The sequence below is a fragment of the Rhinopithecus bieti genome, unplaced genomic scaffold (genome assembly GCF_001698545.2).
Source record: "Rhinopithecus bieti isolate Rb0 unplaced genomic scaffold, ASM169854v2 scaffold_1714, whole genome shotgun sequence".
NCBI classification, from domain to species: Eukaryota; Metazoa; Chordata; class Mammalia; order Primates; family Cercopithecidae; genus Rhinopithecus; species Rhinopithecus bieti.
This window is the reverse complement of record NW_016803514.1, coordinates 26,286-49,375: the sequence shown is the minus strand read 5'-3', so window position 1 is coordinate 49,375 and position 23,090 is coordinate 26,286. Positions and strand designations below refer to the sequence as shown.

The 23,090-nt window shown below is 37.8% G+C and overlaps 1 long non-coding RNA gene across 2 annotated transcripts in view; it reads right to left on the bottom strand.

Moving 5' to 3' along the window:
- Positions 1 to 14,453, bottom strand: part of LOC108539527 (uncharacterized) — a 139,046-nt gene extending 124,593 nt beyond the window's left edge. The window contains exon 1 of one of the 2 annotated variants that reach the window (XR_001888410.1): positions 14,336 to 14,453. This is a non-coding gene — a long non-coding RNA (uncharacterized LOC108539527). The remainder of the gene's footprint in view (positions 1 to 14,335) is intronic. The other variant, XR_001888414.1, reaches the window with a different exon arrangement.
- Between the last annotated feature and the right edge of the window lie 8,637 nt (positions 14,454 to 23,090).

Sequence of the window (23,090 nt, the reverse complement as noted above, 5' to 3'; positions counted from 1 at the left end):
ATGTAGTCTCAAATTTTAAAATCTAATTTAATAAATGTACATCTTTACAAAATAACACTGTGCATATTGGCACCATTTCTATCCATTTCAACTGGAAATGAAAGCTGAGTTTTCCATTACTACTAATCCTGTCGATATTGCAGCAGCTGGAAAGAAGAGTGAATTTCTCGTATTATTTTCCTTTGTGCATTAAAGTTATATTATTACATATTTTTAAATTATCTACCACTCTATTTTAAAACTACAATTGAAGTAATGTAAGATACTTAAAATTAAAGCTGACAATTGAAGAAGTTCTTTTTAGGGAAAGTTTTGAAATTATCTCATTAATCCCAAATCACTGCTTTCACATTTAGCAATGCCTATCTGGTACAACAGAAGAAGCAACTGAATAAAGGAACTCCTGGTCATTTTAAATTGTGTGGTGGTATGAGGAGCTGATCAAAATTTTCCTGTTTTCCAGAATTGGAGACAAAACCAATTCTGAGAACAAAAGGTACTCAGTACCTCTGCATTCTAATACAAGAAATGAATAGAAGGGTGTCTATGTTTTCTTGACTTATCAATAGGTCTAAGGGTTTGTTGATCTCTCCTGCTAGCACCAGACCTCCATTTAAACCTCAGATTCCCTGATTAAAATAAGAAAGCCCAGAGGGATGAGGGACAGGCTGGGAGGGAGGCAAATTTGGGAGGGAGGCAAATTTGGGAGGGAAGGCTAAGGAGGAGGGATCTCAAGTATTGGCACACCCAGTGCTCACCCAGGGCATCTGACACCCAGAATCAAGCATTTTTTCATGCCCCACTCCTCTACATGACAAAATTACTTCAGTAAATAGGAAATTAATACATTTTCAATCTTAGTTTAATCTGCTTATGCCCCTTTAAGCTGAATTTTTCTATTACATAGTTTTCTAATTTGCTTGGGTTTCTTACAGTTCAATTTTCTATCCTTCTGATTCTGTGGACAAAGAACATTTATAGATTACTATCATATAATTTATAATATATGATGCTGCGTGACTTTGTTCCAGTAGAAAAAGTCAAAGAGGCATTGATATTACCCAGTCATTCTATAGTAACTAGAATGAGAATATAAACGATTAGAATGTCTACATAAACAAATTCTTATGAAATATTCAAATGACATTTTTGCATCTGGAAAAGCACTATGATGATCACAAACTGAAATAAGTAATAATAATGGGCAGAAAAGAAATGTAAACAGTGAGAACTGTTGTATTGACTTTTGTAAATGTGATCATGATGATACAACAGAAGAAGTAATTGAATAATGGACCTCCTCGTCATTCTAAATTGGAAACTATTACAGAAAAAAAGAAAAAGTAATGGTTTCATATATTTTAATTACATTAATGAGATTTTGAAAAAAGGGAAAATGTATGCCTTCATATTGACCTGTCACAGTAATGAATAACATTACAGTTTCTAGTTTCAAGACTTAATTTTGTCAAGATAGATCTTCTTTGCATATTCATGTTCAATGATTGTATAGCCAGATTTTTCAATCTATCATTCCTCCTGGTTGATCCAAGAACATTTTTTATTAGTTTTAATTTCAAAGCCTTTTTTTTCCACATAAAACAACACATGTGAATTTCCCTGCAAATAGTAGGGAAAGGTCTTAAGCTTAAGTTTGGCAGAGATTCAAAAAAATCCCATGTCTTGATAATCCAGAAATTTCAATACTGAGAATGTCATTTTTTCTTTGAGATTTATTCTAGCAGCTTTCAAATGTTTCAATCAAAAAATGTTCACTAAAGTACCTTAAGTAAATTTATATGTTTATATCATATTTTATTAAAACTTTCAAAGTTTTCCTCTGCTACAAAATCAGAGACTTTATTTGATCCTTTGCTTTAGAACTAATGTCCATTTCTTGGTAACAACAATAAAGTGGTTCCATTTTAGCCCTTTTTCTAACACCTAGCAATGTATGACCAACATCTCCTGTTATTTCTCCTGGCATTCTTCTTCAAAATTTGATTTTTAAAAATGTCAATATCCATTTTCTTACATGTTGTTATGGGAGAAAACTTTTGCTCTGCCAACTTAGGTCTGAATGATCAGGAGCCTGAGAATGGACAATACACAGATTAACAGGAGAAAAATTAGTTACATATGTCAGAGTGCTGTATAGAGAAAGCAGCTCCCCAGACATCTAGGGATAGAGTTTCTCTACCAGCTTAATTAGCGGAGTGGAAGTGGTGTTAGAGCTTCGAAGGATGAAAGACTCTGTGAGGCTTGTTTACACAACTTTTTTGGGGGAAATGTCCCAGTGTCTAAGGTCAGTTGCCTCCCTAACTGGAGACCCCCTCTGGGAGGTGAAGGGTGTTTGTAACAACTGACTCTCTTACGCTCTGCTTTAGACAGATGACCAAAAGGTTCAGGTAAGATTTCTTTCTGCATCTGCTATAGCTCAGATGTTTTTACTTTGATTTCGTTTTGGTGGGTTTTTTGTCCCTTCAATGTTTTATGGCATAATTATAGTCTTCTTCATAATTTCTGTGTCATGGTCTTTAAGTAACAACTTTTTTTTTTTTTGAGACTGAGTCTCGCTCTGTCGCCCAGGCTGGAGTGCAGTGGCCGGATCTCAGCTCACTGCAAGCTCCGCCTCCCGGGTTTACGCCATTCTCCTGCCTCAGCCTCCGAGTAGCTGGGACTACAGGCGCCCGCCACCTCGCCCGGCGAGTTTTTTGTATTTTTTAGTAGATACGGGGTTTCACCATGTTAGCCAGGATGATCTTGATCTCCTGACCTCGTGATCTCCCCGTCTCGGCCTCCCAAAGTGCTGGGATTACAGGCTTGAGCCACCGCGCCCGGCTTTTAAGCAACAACTTTAAAGCTTATTGTTTCACTGTACATTGTTCAAGACTGATTTGGGTTGCCTGTAAATATTGTGGGATCTTATTAGCCTCATCTAAAACTTCACACTAAAAAAGGTAACACAGAAAAAACAATTGCATGTAACAGAGAAGAATTTTAAACTAATCCTCTTGGGTCCACATTTTCTTTCGGATTGTATGGTATTTGAAGATCAAAATTAGCTTTTCAAGCTTACTTGGACTGTGTGGCTTTATAATGAACATCCCATCTACTCTTGGAAGCTCTATTTCGTTGTCAGGCACATTCTGCAGAGTTTCCCATCAATGAGGTAAGAATTAAATGAATTAATGAATTGTTTTATGAAATACCAAGAGAGCCGTGTGTAAAGCAATGCTTCCAAAAGAGTGAATGCTGCAAAAATTCAAATAATTGTTTACGGAAGATATGCATAAAGACTGGAAATTATTTCTTTGATTTGTGCCTGTCACCACTGTATCTGTCATATCATTGACCACAAGAGACGATTATGTCTGCCCATCACAATTCAGTTGTTTCAACTTCTCTTCTGAGGGCTCAGCAACAGTCTTCCAGAAATAAAAAAGAAGCCCAAGAATAAAATATTTCCTTTATTTCAACTTTACCATCTTCAACATGGTCATCTCTGACCACTTTGCACATTGGTCAGTGTTTGAAGCATGGAGAATGCTAGCAGAAAGAATTCCTAAGTATTATGCTTTTAAAAATATCTGCCACTAATAAATGATACCACTGATTTAATGTTTTATTTTCTTGATTCATTCTTTAGTTAACAATTTAAGAAGGAAAGCATATTTCAACTCTTTAAAGCTATTATTCAAATTCATTAAAATATTGCATATACAAACTGAAATTACCATCTACCAACCAGATGTATCATACCTCACATTTTGCACTGCTTCACTCTGTTACATTTGAAGCACAAATAAAATCTCTAGGGGGCCACATAGAATAACAGAACGGAAATTCTCTAATTCTGTTTCCTTCTCTTTCCAATCTCTGTGCTATCATTATTTAATTTTGAGTCACTGTTTAAAAGTAGAAATATGGAGTACCACAATGGTTATATCCAAATCAAACTTTATTTTTTATTAACTTACTCATCATAAAGAATGCAAGTTACTGAATCCCTGTGTGTTGGGAGCCAACTGATTAATGGGGATTTCTCCAAATTAAGTTCCATACGGAATATCTACTAAAGAATAACATAAAAATCTATTAATTAGAAGCACATACACACAATAACCAGTAATTATTCAGAACTTAGACCAACAAAAGTTATTTATAGGGAGAAGTATTTCATCACTGACATTACTTAGTGACATTATCAGTGTGTGGTGATGATAAAAAAGCAGACTGACTTATAGTTGATTTTATTGTTATTTTTAAATTCTCTACAGACAATTTGCTGCCTATTGCCTGCAAGGGGTGGTCCCTTCCCACCATCCTTAGTACATCTCTGGTCTTGAATGATTCTCTAGCCAAAATAATCATTTTTAAGGTTTGTGAGTTTGTGTAAGAAGAGAAAACTGGTTTCTTGTCTCCTGATTGTTTACTTAGCCATTGAGCTTGATGACCTGCCTCGGTGTTTCCATGTGGGAGAAAGTTGGTATAGTGGCATATCCTGGTGTAAAGGACAACACTGTCTCCAAAGTTCCAAGTGTGTACCTGTGACTGAGGCCCTCGAGTTGGGCCATGGTGCCTAGGAAAGCTGTTTGGGATAATTCTAGATAGTGGAGCTATATCAACAAAAGAATAAGGACACCAACCTCTTTACCATGGAGGCAGGGCTGCCTCTGTTAACACCAAAAAAGGAAAACCAACATGCTCTTTGTAACCTGGTAAAGACATTTCCATCCTCCCTGACCCAACGCCCTTCCATGTCCTCTCATCTAAGCCTCTGGAGCTTCAAGCTCATCTGTGGAAGAGGTCTTTAAATTAAAGGTAAGCTCTTTAAATTAAATGTGAGATAGACATTTTAAGTGGAAGAAATTCATTCTTAAGAAAAACAATCACCCTGGTTTAATAACTAAGCAAATTGACAAGTTATGGAATCAGTCTGATATGTGTTTGAAGTAATCTATTACCCACCTGGAAAAATGCATCTAAGTGGAGTGTCAATAGAGTAGTAGTTTTGGGGAAAAAAAATAGAAACTTTCATTTTTGTTCTTGGATATGTTGGAATTCTTTATTGGGCCATTTTCCATTTGTTAAAAAATGAGTTAATGCACCTCTGTCCCTTCTCTGCTGCTTGGTGGGAACCTAGAGAGTGTTTTCCATGTGTGTGTGTGTAAATGGGGGTCTCATTATACTGCCCACACTGGTCTTTAACTCCTGGCCTCAAGCAGTCCTTTGACTTCAGCCTGTCCAGTTACTGAGATTACTGGAAGCCACTGCTTCCAGTCAAGAGTATTTTCTTAACTGGATTTTGCTCTAGTTGTCCTTCATTTCTAGGAATTGTGCTGGTCTGGCCTATGACTTTCTTTCAGATATTTCCTCCTAACATTTGGGCTTTGAGTTTATCTCCACATCATCTAAGGTTAAAGAGGAGAACAATTCAAAAGGAGAATGAGTTTTGGAGCTTTTCTAAAGATGTGTGTGACTCTCACATGCACAAAATTCTCTCAAAAATTAGTCAAAAGCTATCGCACAAATCATGGCAACTTGTCCTTCTTCAAATGATATGATTTCCCCTTTTTGTTTTCCAAATATTTATTATATTTTATTTTTTTCCTTTTCAATTGTTTTGTTCCATTTCCTTTGGGAAATACAGAGAAGTGCCCCATAATTTTCTTTTGGGCTGGATAATTATAAAGTCTAGATGGTTTCTTTTTATGTAAACATCTCTTAAATTGTTAACATACTTAAGTCTCTCATTTAAATAATGACTAGAAATTGTTGAATTTGAGTTATGTATGCATAAGACATTCCATCATTAGAATACCAGAAAATCTTTTGAGACTATTAATTGTATTGGGCTATGAAATTGCCTTCCCTGACTGTGTTTACAGAAACAACAACAACAACAACAACAACAACAAAACATACTGTTTCAAAAGTATTTTACTTGGGGCCTATTTATTTCTTTTTTCTTTCTTTTATTTTTTTGAGACGGAGTCTTGCTCTGTCGCCCAGGCTGGAGTGCAGTGGCCGGATCTCAGCTCACTGCAAGTTCCGCCTCCTTGGTTTATGCCATTCTCCTGACTCAGCCTCCCGAGTAACTGGGACTACAGGCGCCCGCCACATCGCCCGGCTAGTTTTTTTGCATTTTTTTAGTAGAGACGGGGTTTCACCGTGTTAGCCAGGATGGTCTTGATCTCCTGACCTCGTGATCCACCCGTCTCGGCCTCCCAAAGTGCTGGGATTACAGGCTTGAGCCACCGCGCCCGGCCGGGGCCTATTTATTTCTAAACATGTAGCTATTGAATGCTGTATCTTCTGTGATAACAATTGTAAATATTTTTTCCTCAACTTTTAGATTCAAGGGGTACATTTTCAGGTTTGTTACAAGGGTATATTGTGTGATGCTGAGGTTTGGGGTACGATTGAACCCATCACCCAGGTAGTGAGCATAGTACCCAATAGGTGGTTTTTCAACATTTCTCCATCTCTCCCCATTCCCTCTTTTAGTCTTCATTGTGTATGGTTCCCATATTTATGTCCATGTGTACCCAATGTTTAGCTCTCACTTATAAATGAGAACATGCAGTGTTTGGTTTTCTGTTCCTGAATTAATTCACTTAAGATAACAGCCTCCAGTTGCATCCATGTTGCTGCAAAGGGCATGATTTCATTCTTTTTTATGGCTGTGTAGTATTCCATGATGTATATGTCGCATGTTTTCTTATCCAATCGCCCATTCATAGGCACCTAAGCTGATTCTATGTTTTTGCCGTTACGTGTAGTGCTTCCATGAACATACAGGTGCATTTGTCTTTTTGGTAAAATGGTGTAAATAGATTTTTAAAAAGAGATACCACACAAATTTTACCATAATCATTATTAGCTTAGAAGGCATCGAACATGGTTTTTATTATTTCAAATGCCAAGGAAAATATATTTGCTATAATTAGGAATAATAGAAGAGGATCTAAGGAAAAAAAAATTCACATTTGCCTCACAGTCCAAGCCGTATAAGGATTTATAAGGTTCTGGGGTATGTGTGTGTGTGTTTCTGACTTAAATGTCCAACTGAATTCTCTTCCTGGATTTTGTCATATTTCCCTAAGTGTTCCCAGGCCTCTGCTGAGCTAGGTCACATAATGCAGCCTCTGGAAATGACAGTCTTTACAAATACATAAGAGTTTAAGGTGGCTGTCTGCAAAATGAGACTTGAGATAGGGCCAATTGGACTTGTGTTTTTTTCACAAACCCAGGGAATGAAACAACTTCTAGGAAGAATATTATCTATATCTTATATTAATAGAACTCCAAACAAAATAATAATAATAATAAATTCATGCTTATAAAGTCCTTTATAAGCTTATATCACACATTAACAGGTTTTAAAATTTATTCTTTTTTATGGCATTCCTGTGAAGTAGCTATTATCATCCCCATTTTATCCATCTCCTATGAGATCCACTGTAATACAGTTCCTGCGTTTGGCCATTTTAAAGTTCACACACTTTAAAAAATTAAAGAGACTGCAAGTAGGAATTGAAGATATATAATGAATTTCATATCCTCATGTATCTTAAGTTTTTTAAAAAATCAAATATCCCCTTCTCTGTCGCTCATGTTTTATCCCTCTTGTGGCTGGAGTTCTAATTCATCTGTTTCTCCTCAGTTGAAGCCAAGTTCCCCCAGTTTCAAGAAAAAGGGGAATCTTTTCTGTTTTCATCCCAGGAATCCTGCTGAGGCCCTTAGAGTAACTCTTCTCTTCTCCATCATCTGGCCTCTGCTGTAGTAACATCAAATCTGCCCAGGGAAGTTCTCAGAACTCACCAGCCTCTGCTGGTTGGCACTCTGCCTATGATGGCTAGACTCAGAATGACAGCCAGCCTCCAGTAGTACAAGGTGGAGAGTTCCATGAGGGATGGACTCCACCTTGTTCCTCTTTATATTGCCAGCACCTAATACAGTGCCTAGCATGCCTGGCACCTGCTAGAGCTTTAGTAAACATTTACTAAATGAATGAGTGAATGAATGAGTGAATGAGAAATTTTTGTCTTATTCTATTGAGAGAAAAAACTAAAATGAGAGAGTTAAATGAATTAGCCAAACTCATGGTTGTTAGTGACTAAACCAGTACTTGAAATCAGATCTATTCACTCTCATTACAATGTGTTTCCTCTGTACATGTAATGTGTGGCCCTGTCCATTATCTTCTCCGTCCCTCTTAATTGCATTCCTAGCAGACAGATTTCCTTCAGTTTTACTAAGCTTAGTTAGCCGGCCCCGTCTGTGTAATCTCTCGCCCCATCCCCACCCCTTAGAGCCTATATCTTCTCTAAAAGTTGCATTGCTTTCATCATAATGCACCGTGTCCTGCACAGTCCCATTTCACCTGGGCAACACGGTATGTTGCCAGGTAAAAAGCATTTAACCTATATAACCTGCTATAATGTATTCACATCCCTTGCCACATGAACAGGATAAAACTTTTGTATCTTAGATTAACTATTTTATTACAAAATGACAACAATTGTAAAATTTCAAACTCTTTGGAAGGTGGAAAATGGACAGTAAAAGTCCTAATTCCCACTACTAATTCCCATCACATCTTTCCAGATGTGAATGCTATTAACAGCATCTTGTGTATCACCAGGAAGCTGTAGTGCAGAAACAAGCATATATACATATCCTTCCAACAAAAAACACAATTGGCATTTGTACTCAAAAACTATATTGAATGGAGAAAACAAGCTTCAGCGTATGGAGAAATAAGAAAGCAAATTGAAAAGAGGTCATAGCATTTATGCAAATTTTAAAAGGCACAGAAACAGTAATATTGTATCCATGTTACATATGTATGAGAAAATATAAAAATAGATACAAATTAAACCCATGTGATTCTCGAGAGGTGAGTAAGGTGCAAGGGACAGGGGATGAAGCACAAAAATACTTCAAATTTATCTGGATTTTTTTGCATATGCACTCACCACACACACACACACACACACACACTCTGAAAGAAATATGACCAATGTTAAGAATTGCCAGTTGCAGGAGTAGGTTCATGGATGACACATTATTATCCATACATTACTTATTTTAAAATATATTTCAAATAAGACATTTAAAAGCAAAGAAGTGGTAGATTCATTGAATACACACCATTCTGCACTGTACTTTTTCCATGTTACTATGTATCTCAGTTTTTATTATTTTAGCACAGGTAGATCAACTTCATTTTAAAATAGTTACTGTCAGCCGAAATATCTAACAGATGAAAGCTCCCTAGAAAGGATATTTATTCAGGAATAGGGCATTGCAAAGGGAATATGCGTATCACAGTCAGCTAGCTGTGTATTCAGGGAGGTAAAAGAAGACAAAAGTTTTTAAAGGAAAATGAGGATGATTACTTAATTGTTTTGAGATAATTGTCCCTGGCAGCAAGGATCAATAACAAGACTGATGCCAGTTTGAAGTTAAACAGGCAGTTGCTGGGCAGATGTTTTTGCAGAAGTATTTTTTGAGTAAAAACTGCAAGGTTGTGGTTTTGCAGTCTTTTGTGACTAGTTTTGTTATCAGGCATTTTCGTCAGAAACCTCCCTTCATGGCCTTTCCCAGCTCTATTTGTCAGGGTTTAGGTTTTTTATTTATTTTTCTTTTCTTTTCTTTTTTTGTTTTTGAGATGGAGTCTCACTCTGTTGCCCCAGACTGGAGTGCAGTGGCGCGATCTCGGCTCGCTGCAAGCTCCGCCTCCCAGGTTCACACCATTCTCCTGCCTCAGCCTCCCGAGTAGCTGGGACTAGAGGTGCCCGCCACCATGCCCGGCTAGTTTTTTTTTTGTATTTTCAGTAGAGACAGGGTTTCACCGTGTAAGCCAGGATGGTCTCGATCTCTGGACCTCGTGAGCCAAACTCCTCGGCCTCCCAAAGTGCTGGGATTACAGGCGTGAGCCACCGCGCCCTCCGGTTTTGTTTTTTCTAAAGCACAGGTGACCCCATTTTGATTCTGATGATTTTCACATTACATATCACTAAACTAAACTGTACACTTAAAATAGTCACAATGGTAAATTTTATGTTGTGTGTATTTTATCACAATTTTTTAATAATTTATTTTGAGTCTGGGTCTCACTCTGTTGCCCAGGCTGGATTACAGCAGCACAATCACCTCTCACTGCAGCCTCAAACTCCGGTGGTCCTTCTGCCCCAGCTTCCTGAGTAGCTATGACTACAGGCAGACACTACCACACCTAGCTAATTTTTTAACTGTTTGGTAGAGATGAGGTCTCACTATGTTGCCCAGGTTGGTCTCAAACTTCTGGCCTCAAGGCGATCTTCCTGCCTCAGCCTCCCAGTGTGCTGGGATTACAGGCATGAGCCACGACACCTAACCCACAAGTTTTTAAATAGCCAAAACAAGGTTACATGATATTTCTTTGTATATCAATCATTTCACCACTGCCCTATAGTTGAACATTTATATTATTTTCCTTGCTTTTTTATTTGCTATTATAAATATAGCAGTAATGAATGTAAACACATTTATATATTGTCACATGCATACACTGTGGATAAAGAAATTTTCCGAAATGACTTTGGTTCACCATAGAATTTTAAATAAATTTAAAAATGACTAGAACTTGCAAAATTTTATATACATCCATTTATAAATGCAGAATTTAGCTAAGGTATTTCATTTATGGAAATTATTTATGCTTTGGGGCAAAACTTCCAGTTTCTTTAACATATTTTTGAGTTTAAAATGTGATTTTAGTTAAAATTTCACTGTTTGAATTTTTTTTAGTGTTGGCTTGAGGTTTAATCCCAGGTGTTAATTTCCAGTTGTTTATATCTTAACAGGATTTAACTTATCAGCTCCTTTTCTAGGATTAAGTTTTTGTTAAGTGAAGAGGTGAAGATTGAAGACAGAAGATATTACATAGGCCAGGAGCAGTGACTCATGCTTGTAATCTCAGCACTTTGGGAAGCCAGCGTGGGCAGGTCACATGAGGCCAGGAGTTCAAGACTAGCCTGGCCAACATGGTGAAACCTTGCCTCTACTAAAATAGAAAAATTAGCCAGGCGTGGTGGTACATGCCTGTAATCCAACTACTCGGAAGACTGAGACACAAGAATCTCTTGAACCTGGGAGGCAGAAGTTGCAATGAGCTGAGATCGCACCACTGCATTCACTCCAGGCTGGGTGACAGAGTAAGACTGTGTTTCAAAAAAGAAAAGGAAAGAAAAAAGAGAGTCTTTTCATAACACCCTTCTCTGTTCCCACTTTCTCAACTGCATTGCCTACAGCTGGCCCCTGTGACTGTGGCTCAAGTCACATGGCGAGCACTCTCTGGGCTCTGGGAAGGGAGTATAGACCTACAGTATAGGCCTAGAGGCTAAGGTGTACTTGAGTTCTCAGAGTTTGGCCCTGGGAAAGTGAATAGACTCTATATTCATGCCCCAGTCTTGGCCACTTCCAAATCCAGGCAAGTTCTCTGACCTATGGCACAGCTGGCTAAGGGGTTTCTAGAGCTGTCATGCTTATGTGGGAGAAGGGAAACGAGGCACAGAAACCTGCCCTGTGGAGTTGTAGCCATGTCAGCTCCTTGGAAGTGTACAGTGGGTCATGCTGATTCATGATTATTTTAGGAAGGCAGTACAGAGTNAAAAAAAAAAAAAAAAAAAAAAAAAAAAAAAAAAAAAAAAGATGTATAGATGTAGAAAACAAATTCACCAAAGCAGGGTGCACAATGCAACTTTATTTCCTTCAAAGTTGTGTGTAGGACAGACTCACTTATTTAATAAAGTTGTTTTCATATTGACACCAACCTACCACTCTCAACTCTCAAAGAAAAATTAAAAATCTTTAAAATTTAAAAATTAAAGCAATGATGACCTTAAAACCCACGTCAGCTGAGTGTAAAATTTTGAGAGAGATTTCTGGTATTTCCCTCTACATTTTGGTCACAAAAAATTTTTCATGGGCTGTTTCATTAGAGGCATTATGTTAAATATTTCTATTGACTTTCATTTTTAGGTTTTCACATTTCACCGATTGCAAGAATTAACATTTCACTGGAAATTTGGATGGACACACTATATTTAGTGAGTTTTAATCATGTGGCAATGCCCATAAATGGAAGGATGTGATTCCCATTGCCACTGTGCAGACTTTCTCTCTCTCTCTCTCTCTCTCTCTCTCTCCTTTTTTGGAGGAAACACTGGCCAGCATCTCCCCTCTATATTTGTGGGCATTCTTATATGGTTTTAAAAATACGGTGATGAGAATGAGTTGCATGTATTTTTTAAATAGCATGCAATGTAAAACAAAAGCAAAAGCAACCATTCTTGAGATGTCTAAATCTCCCTGAGTTTTGGGACTATGTTCTTAATATCAGTGTGCTCACTCGTCCAAGTTTTCCTCTAGAGGGAGCTTGCCTTCTCTTCCAGACCTCGCCTTCCTCACCCACGGGGATTGCAGGCTAATTCTTTATTTATGCATTTATTTTCACCTGAGCCATTAGGAGTCTACATATCCTGTCATGTGACTATGCTCAGTAGCCGTAATAACCATGATGGAAGCTGGACATCAGCAATGAAGAGGAAAAATGGAAAAAGAATCAAGTATATTAACATTCTTCTGGAGATGGGGTGGGTATTGAAGTTATCTTGCTATTTGGAGACAGATATGAGCTTGCTTTAAGAAGCGCAGATATGATTTAATTAACAGTCATGTTGTTCTTGCATTGCATATCACTTCAAGGATTTGTATATTATTGTCATTTGGTGATTGAAGAAATAGCTTTACATTTGAGCTCTGATAAGTAATAAAAAAGTACAAGTAAAAAAGACAGATTTAAAAGTCTATAGCAAATGAATTCCTTTTTTAAAAGAAAAAGGGGTATATGTACTATTTACATATAAATAATTCACACAACATGTAGGTACATATACATCTGTGTATCATGTTAAATGACAGGCACCAATTTAATGGAGAAGCTAGGGCTCATTAGTTCTCTGAGTAGGATTGATTCTTCATAGCTGGAATGGTGCGTACAGCTTCTAGATAATTTGTAATGAATTGAATTTTCCCTTAGCATACTTAATTAGTGACTCTATCTTTCGCTTTTTAAAAGGATATAGGCTTTTAAAAGATAAATGTTTGGAAATTCTGTTAAAATGCTGGAAAGAAATTAAGCCTTCATGTGCATGGGCTCTATGGAAAAAAAAAAAAAAAACATAAGAAAAAAAGAAAATTTCATTTTGGGAAATTGAGTTGGTAAGGATTTTATTTCAAGAGCATCATATGTTTTTAGCCCATTTGCAGAGTTATTTGGCAAATTCTACATGATTTATATCATCCTGTATCTTCTAGGTGCGTCTTGATCACACACCTTGGATGACTGACTCTTCAGCTCCCCTAGTGGTAAACCACAGGAATAGTGGAGGACATTTCTTTCCTTCGGGTTTGCACACAGAGAGGTTTGCTTTTTACTACAGTAACTTACAGATAAGTTCAGTCCAAAGAGAAATGCTGGCCCATGTACTGGGAAGCACACAAACATAGATCTATAAATAAGTTCCTACTGTGTTAAAAATGTGTTGTTCTCATTGACCCAAGACCTGAAATGGTCATTTCTAGCAACCCTGTGAAAATAGATGTTGTAGTAATTTTGCTTTCTGTCTCGGTTTTTATAGGAATTAGTGATTATTTCAAAACCCCTCCATGGCATAGATTAGATATTTAGAAAACAATGTAGTAATTTTAAATTACATTCTTCCCTGAGGTAAATTCAAACTCAGCCCTGTCTTCTATGACCAGCAGCACCACATGTATTAAACTATGCCAAATATTAAAAATAATAGCTTACTACCTAGAAAATGTAGAGTAAGCCAGAAAAAGTAGAGATAATTCAGTGGGCTGATGGTGTGATTGAGTAGTTAAAAATTCAGTGTCTATTGCCCTTCAGAGAATAATGAATCCAATTATATATTCTCACATCAGATGAATGCTGTGGCCAAGGATGAGGAGTTTGAGGGCTGTTCATTGGTTGGTAACAGTATAAGGGACCTGTCTTTCCACATTAAAATGATTTGGATTAATAGAAAGCAAGTCTACCAGCCTGGAATAGAATAGGAATTGACCATCTCTGAAGTCAAGATATTTAAGAAAAGAAATGTGTGACCTGAGCTGAGATGACATTGGCCTTGTGTCTGAATTTCCCAGGATGCCATTTTGAGCAAAAAATATAGTTATTCTGAATATATATAATATATGGTTAGTACACAGCTTATAATTAGTTTAAGACAGCAACAAAAATTGGACAACCCTTACTTACTAGCCCTTACTTCTGAGAAAAGAATTCCACTTTCTTTCAGCAGCTTAATTGAAGAACATTTTTTCATGCCTTCTTTTAAGATGTTTTCTCTGTCACAGTCTGTCTTTTTAGATTTACAAGACCTAAAAAGAGAATCTTTGGTTACTGTTGATAGAACTGCCTAATTAATAAGTGATGTGAGATTCCAACAAACATAAGTTCCCAAAACAATGAAACACAAAAAGCCAATAGAGATAAATTAATGTGAATATGTACAACAAAGATGAACTATAAGACAGAACAGACTGACCTTGTAGACACATTCTCAGGCTCCTGCTATGGGATGATGCCACCTTAAGTGTCCCACTACACCAAGGCTCCTTACCACACCTCTGCAACATCAGCCACAGCATTTCATATTGTTAAGAGCAAATGACGTGGGGGAATATTTGGCATGAGTTTATCAAACAGCAAACATCAGAGTTTTGTATCAGGCCCAGGGGTGTGCTGCTTATGATAGAGGCAGGAGGCAGACAAATTTCTAGGCAGATAGGGGTGGGTCCCTGGTGAAACCTGACCTCCAAGCCAAAGACAACCTGAAACCTGAAAACCAAGTTGCCAGTTCCGGGTAAAGTCCCCAACTAGAGTAAGGACATCCTCGATGCTTTTTAGCCAATTGAATGGTGCTTTTTTCCAGGCTTCCCATGGACCAATCAGCAGGCACTCCCCTATCCCATAAAAACCCTGGACTCAGCCACACATTGGGACTACCTGCCTTTGGGTAGGGGCTACCCACTTCACATCCCCTCTCTGCTGAGAGCTGTTCTGTCACTCAATAAAACTCTTCTCTGCCTTGCTCACTCTGGTTGTCCACATAACCTCATTCTTCTTGGATGCTAAACAAGAACCCGGGACCCACTGAACAGTGGGGCAGAAAGGGGCTGTAACATTGTAGCCCTCTTGCCCTCTGCTGGTGCTGGGTAGCTGCCCCACGCAATAGCAAGTGGTGGCAGGGCCAGCCCAGAAGCCACAGGCTGGAGCAGGGCAGTGGAAACAAACAAGTTATAATACCCTCTTTGGGGTTCTGTGGTTGCTGGTGTCTCAGAAGTTTTCAGGCACCACCATGTTCCCCTCATTCAGAAGCCAGAGCCCAAGGTGGAACCAGGTCACAGCATGTGTGGCCCAACCGAAGGTTGAGCTTGGATCCTGCTGTGAGCACAAGATCTGAACCAGTAGTGTGAGCCAAGCACAGCCTGCTGGGCCAAGTGGGCAGAGCAAGGCCACTGGGCATGAATGAAACTTGGTCTCTGGCTGGCGAAGTGGCCCTGAAAAAATCCTATGTCAGTAGCAAGCTCTCCAAAAAAGTCTTGATTTGTAGTGTTGGTTAGTTTTCACAGTATAAATACTCCCACAATCACCAGATTCAAGATATGCAAGCAAAGTGACAGCTCTTGTGAGTTGGCATCAGTACACCCCTGACAGGCCATTTCTAAGCCTTGAAGCTTTTATCTGATTAACGTGTGTGAAAATTTTATAACCATTGGCCATTTTTCCAATCTTGTGCTGACCAAGGAATAGAAATAGAACCGTGGAGATGATATGTTTTTAATGCTTAGGAATATACCTTTATACATTGGAGAAAAAATTCTAGGAAACATGGCTACACTAGACAACATGTTCTGTTGTAACTGATGGCTCTTAAATCCACTCACTTAACTCACAGCTAACATAATTGTGAAAGACTGAAAACATTTTCTCTAAGGTCAGGAACAAGACAAGGATGCCTACTTCTATACAACATTGTACTGGAAGTTACAGCCAAAACAATTAGACAAGAAAAAGGAATAGAAGGCATCCAAATTAAAAAGGAAGAAATATAATTATCTTTATTTGCAGATGACATGATCTTGTATAAAGTCATGCATAATCTACAAAAAACTGTTAGAGCTAATGAGTAAATTCAGCAAAGTTCAGCAAAGTTGCAGGTTGCAGAATCAACACATAAAAGTAAATTTTATTTTTGTACGTTAGTGATTAACAATCTGAAAATCAAATTTAAAAAATCATCAAAAAAATAAAATACCTAGAGAACAAATTTAACAAAGGAAATCAAAGGGCAAAACTTGTACACAGAAAACTACCAAATCTTGCTGAAAGAAATTAAAGAAGGCCTAAGCAAATGAAAAGACATCTTGTGTTTGTGGATTGGAAGATTTAACATTGTTAAGATTGCAATATTATCCAAACTGATTACAGATTCAATGCTATACTTAACAAACGTCTTAACAACCTTTTTCTCAGTAAAGGGAAAGTTGATTCTAAAATTCGTATGGAATTTCAAGGGACCCTAAATAGTCAAACCAACCAGGAAAAATGAAAACAAAGTTGGAGGAGTCACAATTTCAGATTTCAAAACTTACCACAAAGCTGAAGTAATTAAAACAATATATTACCACCATAAAAACAGAAATATATATCAACTGAATAGAATTAAAAGAATTGAGTGGGGACACAGCCAAACCGTATCAGTGGTCTTGGCACTGTTGCTGAAAATCAATCTACCATACTGTATGGAATGGCAGATTACTGTATGGAAATCAATCTACCATACCATATGAAATGGTAGATTACCATATGGAAATCAATCTGCCATACTGTATGGAAATAAATCCATACTTGTATGGTAGACTGATTTTCAACAGAGTGCCAAGACCTATGGAAGCAAATCCATACTTGTATGGTAGATTGATTTTCAACAAGAGTGCCAAGACCACTGATACAGTTTGGCTGTGTCCCCACCCAAATTTCATCTTGAATTGTAGAGCCCATAATCCCCATGTGTCATGGGAGGACCTGGTGAGGGGTAATTGAATCATGGGGCAGATTTTCCTGTGTTGTTCTTGTGATTGTAAATAAGTCTCATGAAATCTGATTTTCCTTTTTTTTTTTTTTTTTTTTTTTTTGATGTAGTCTTACTCTATAGCCCAGGCTGGAGTGCAGTGGTGTGATCTTGGCTCATTGCAACCTCTGCCTCCCAGGTTCAATCAAGTGATTCTCCTCCCAAGTAGCTGGGATTATAGGCATGCACCACCACGCCTGGTTAATTCTTGTATTTTTTGTAGTGATGAGGTTTTACCACATTGGCCAGGCTGGTCTTGAACTCCTGACCTCATGTGATCTGCCCACCTCAGCCTCCCAAAATGCTGGAATTACAGGCATGAGCCACTGTGCCAGACCTGAGATCTGGTGGTTTTACAAAGGGCAGTTCCCCTGCACATGCCCTCTTGCCTGCCATCATGTAAGACGTGCCATGCCTTTGCTCCTCCCTCACCTTCTGCCATGATTGTGAGGTCTCCCCAGTCATGTGGAATTGTAAGTCCATTAAACCTCTTTTTCTTCATAAATTACCCAGTCTTGGGTATTTCTTCGTAGCAGTATGAGAATGGACTATTACAACCACTTACTGGAAAAGGAATAATTTCCTTCACAAATGGTGCTAGTGCACATTGGATAGTCGCAAGCAAAACACTGAAGTTGAACTCTTTCCTCCCACCATATACAAAAATTAACTCAAAATTGATCAAAGACCCAAATGAAAGAGCTAAAACTATACAACTCATATAGAAAAACATGAGTTTGCATTTGGCAATAGATGCTTAGATATGGCACCAAAATCACAGGCAAAAACAACAAAAATAGATAAATTGAACTTCATCAAAATTAAAAACTTTTGTGCATCAAAAGACGCTATCAAGAAAGTGAAAAGACATGGAAGAAATTTTGTTTGCAAGTCATGTATGTGAGAAGGGTTGAATATTCAGAATAAACGAAGTATTCATATCCAGAATACAAAATACAACTAAACAACCAAAAGACAAACAACACAATTTAAAAATGGGCTCAAGACTTTAGAACAGATATTGCTTCAAAGAAGATATACAAATAGCCAACAAATATTTTTAAAAGTTGAACATGATTAGTCATTAGAGAAATGCAAATCAAAACCACACTGAGCTATCACTTCACACCCAGTAGTTTGGCTATAATTTTTAAAAAGGGAAAGTAAGTGTTAGTGAGGAGGATGTGAAGAAATTGAGACCCTCATACATTGCTTGTCAGAATTTAAAATGGTGTAGCCACTGTGGAAAATAATTTAAAGTTTTAAAAGTTAAACATTGAGTTATCATATAGCCCAGTAATTCCACTTTTAAGTATGCCCCAAAGAATTGAGGACAAGTATTCAAACAAATACATGTATACAGATATTCATGACAGCAGCACTATTCACAATAGCCAAAAGGTGGAAACAACTAAATGTCTATCAATTGAGGAAAGGATAAACAAAATGTTGCATATACGTACAATAGAATTCAGCAGCGTATTAGTCTGTTTTCACTCTGGTGATAAAGACATACCCGAGACTGAGAAGAAAAAGGAGTTTAATGGACTTACAGTTCCACATGGCTAGAGAGGCCTCAAAATCACAGTGAAAGACAAGGAGGAGGAAGTCACATCTTACATGGATATCAGCAGGCAAAGAGAGCTTGTGCAGGGAAACTCCCATTTTTAAAACCATCAGACCTTGTGAGATTTATTCACCATCATGAGAACAGCACAGGAAAGACCTACCCCCATGATTCAATTATCTCCCACTGGGGGTCTCTCACAAGTATCAGAATTATGGGAGCTACAAGATGAGACTTGGGTGGGGAAACAGAGCCAAACCATATCAAGGGGTAAAAATAAATGAAGTACTAATACATGCTACAACGTAGATGAACCTAGAAAATATTGTGCTAAGTGAAAGAAGCCAGTCATAAAAGCTTACATATTGTTTGATTCTATTTACATGAAATATCCAGAATGGGTAAATTCATATAAACAAAGCAGATTAGCAGCTTCTGGAGTCCAGGGTGAGGGGGTTATGGAGAGTGCTTAATGGGTATGTGATTTCCTTTTGGGGTTGTAAGAATGGTTTGGAACTAGATAAAGGTGAGGTTTGCACAACATTGTAAATGCAGTGAATGGCACTTAGTTGTATACTTTAAAATGGTTAACCTTATATTATAAGAAATTTTACCTCAATTTAAAAATCAAAAGCTGAAAAAAATCCATTTATTTAGAAATGCAGTAACAGATTCAAGGCTCAGGCACTGAGAATCTAGGGTAAAATGGTAAGCACCTCTGAGAGATGGATGAAGGACAGCTGTTGTTGGACATCAAGGTCAGAGTGGAGAGAAGACTGACTCAGGGCTGAGCTGCAGGACTACTAACACAAGACTCCCAAGTCAGCATTGGAGCTTTGGAGAACTGTTACTTATGAATTCCCATTAAAGTGCTCTATTTTCAAATAAACACCATTTTCTTTTAGAGGGCCTCTCTCTGTTATTTAGGTTGACAGAGGATAGGCTAAGATGATTAAAGTAGCTCTGTCAAATATAAGCAAATTCTGATTTAGTAAGAAGAGACTATGCAAAAGGATTTTGCACGTGGGTTGGAGGCTATTCTTCAGGAGCCCAGGAACATTGTCAGCTCCTGGACAGCAGCCTCAGGGGACAGATTTTTAGCTTAATGTAAAGAAGTTCCTAAGAGTCACAATTTTAAAGGGTGAATGGGTGTCCCTGGGCACTGGGATTATTTAAGCAACCACTAACTAGCCAATCCACAGAGAGTATCAAAGTGTCATAAAAATGGTTCAAGATGTTGACCAAAAGGCTTGTCTGAACCTGGGATTCTGTCGTTTTCAGAGTATAAGACACTGAAAACATAACTATTCACTTAAAAAAAAAAAAAAAAAAAAAAAAACCTCGAACATCGTCTTATGAATAGACATCTTCAGCAAGTTTAACTTCAAATATAAGAGATATAGCACTAGGTTTGAATTCTTCACTCCCCTATCTTATGAAGGCTGGCCTTCTCCAGAGGTTTATGGGGAAGAGCAGACAATACTCATCCCAAACAACCAAGAACATGTAAGGAAGGAAAAAATATCTTTTCCTCACCCATCACTAAATTTATGGTTGAGATACCTATAACAAAAGAAAAGCATACACATTTATTTAGCATAACTTTTACATGACATAGGAACCTTCATAAGGAAACAAAGACCCCAAGACAAGGTTAAACCTGTGTATTTTTATACTTATGTTTGATGAAGAGTAGACAATTGTAAGAGAAATATAGTTGGAGAACAAAAGAGTATGATCTAATTGTAATGGGCTGGGAAGTACTTAGCAAGCCCTGTTTGTTCAGATTCTTTTTGGCATCTGTGTCTTCCATGATAAGGATATTCCTTTCCTCTGGGTATAGGGTGGGCACCTCTCGAATGAGGATCTTAAGACCTGCCTCAGGGAAGAAGAGGGAGTAGAAGGTGAGAGTGACCTTCCTGCTTCTGCTGTTTTCTCAAATGCTGAGGTGCTATATTTTGTAGTAGCATGTCCTGAACTCCATCAGACCCTAAGAACCAAAGGATAAAACAGAGTTGAGCAGGTAAACTGAATTCCAAATTGAGGGAGAGGTCTCTGGAGGACTGGGGTAGATCTGAGGAAATCTGGACATCTGAGGGAGGAAGGAAGGATTAACTGGAAATGAGTCCATAGCAATGATTCATTGATGAGGGAGAAGCAATGGATACTTGCCTGCAGCAACTTCTCCTTTTAGGAGCCATCCTAGGTGGGCAGGGAGATTTACAGGGCAGGACTGAAAGCTGTGCATTTATACCTCTTAAGTAGCTCTCACTCGATGCCTTTTGACAGGATGTCTGCTTAATTTATCCTCTTGGGCCTCTAGGTCTCATCTGTCAAATGTCCTGTAAGGAACCAGAGTGTCTTGAAGGTCTGTTTTCAGTTCTAAAATCCTAGAGTTTTTAGATATTTCTCCAATCTGCCTAATTTATTTTAGATTCTTAAAGAACATCAGCTCTCCTTGGGTTTGAAAAGAAGCCTCATAAAGAAAATAGTCTATTTCTCACGTACTTTGTGAAGTCTTTTCCACTTGGGTTTTCTAGAATTATAAATCATTACACTTTTATTTTCTTAATTGAAAGGAATTTTGTGAGCTACATAGAATTTATTTTGAAATTTAATTATTTTTAGATTTAATGTTAGTAAGCCATTTTTACTCACAACACTCTGACATCAAATGGGTGTCTAACAATTCAATTCAATTCAAGTCCGACTCTATCTACCTGGAGTTTCTGTCAGATCCCACAAGTCAAAGGGCTCAGTCCTGCATGACTGCCCCAACTTCAGATGCCAATTTTAGAAGTCTCGGGCTACCCATACTCCTGATGGACCTGCTATAAACTGGGAGTTCCCACACTATGCCTTCAAGTTCGATAACTTGCTAGAGCAAGTCACGTAACTCAGGAAAGTGCTTTACTTACTATTACTGCTTTGTTATAAAGGATACAACTCAGAAATAGCCCAATGGAAGAGGTACATAGGGCAAAATATGGGGTGGGTGGGGGTAGCGCCACCTTCCTAGCGCCTCAATGTGTTCACCAACCTGGTAGACCTCTGAACTAGTCATTTAGGGGTTTTTACAGAGACTTCATTACATGATTGATTGCATCTCAGGCCTCTGGTGATTAATCCGATCTCCAGTCCCTCTTCCCTCCGCAGGGGTTGGAGGGTAGGACTTAAAGTACCAAGCTTCTTTTCAAGATTTGCTCTTTCGGATGACCAGTCCCCATTCCGAAGCTACCTAAGAGCCTCTAGACAGCAGTGATCTCATTAGCGTGCAATAGACACCCATCACTCCAGAGATTCCAAGGGTTTTAGGAACCAGGGACAAAGACCAAATATATTTTTTAATACCATAATTAGTAAATAGTTAAATATGGAAAACTCCCAATTTTGCTTTTGTCACCAAACAAATCCAAGCACATTCTATCTAGTTTGCCAAGAAAGAATTCATAAAGAAAATAGTTCCTGTATTTTCATAACGATATTGAATTTTAATTAAATATGAAATTTGGCTTCATATCATGTATAAAGGTATAAAGCCACATTGTGGAAAATGGCCAATTTAGAAACAAAATCTAGCTTGAGCTATTTTACTTAGTGTCTTCAGCTCTGAACTAAATATCTGCTTAATTCCTTTAGATAACCAAAGAACACTTAAATAGAAATTAAGAAAATTGTTTTTAGGTATTTTCAGTTTGAAGAACTCACTAAATGGATTTTATTGATCTTTCCTTGAGAAAACACAGAATATTTTAAATCTTATACATTAACTAGCTAATTCAACAATTGAGTCCCTATTATATGCCAGGCTAGGTGCTAAGAATACAAAAGTGAGTACAGCTGGTCTCTAACTTTTAAGGCACTTAATCCTATTCTGCTCCAAGGAGACAGCAGGGCAAATTGGCTCAGCTGGTTGGTTCAGGAGTCTGATTATCTAGGTCAAACCTCACCTCCATTTACTAGCTGCAAAACACTGGAGAAGTTATCTACTACATCCTGAGTTTCAATTTCCTCATCTACGAAAAAGACATAATTATAGAACCTCAAAAGAGTGTTGTGGTTAAAATAGGATAATATTTAGAGTATGTGAAATATTTAGAATACATTTGTGATGGTGTTTTTCTTTTTTGGATATGTTAACTTGGTTAAGCTATGGTTCCAGCTATTCAACCTAACGATAATCTAGGTGTTACGGAAATTGTGCTTTGTAAATGTGAGTCCCTAATCAGTTGACTTTAAATAAGAGAGAGCATTCTAAATAGTCTGGGTGGGTCTGATTCAATCAGTTGAAAGGCCTTAAAACCAGGGCT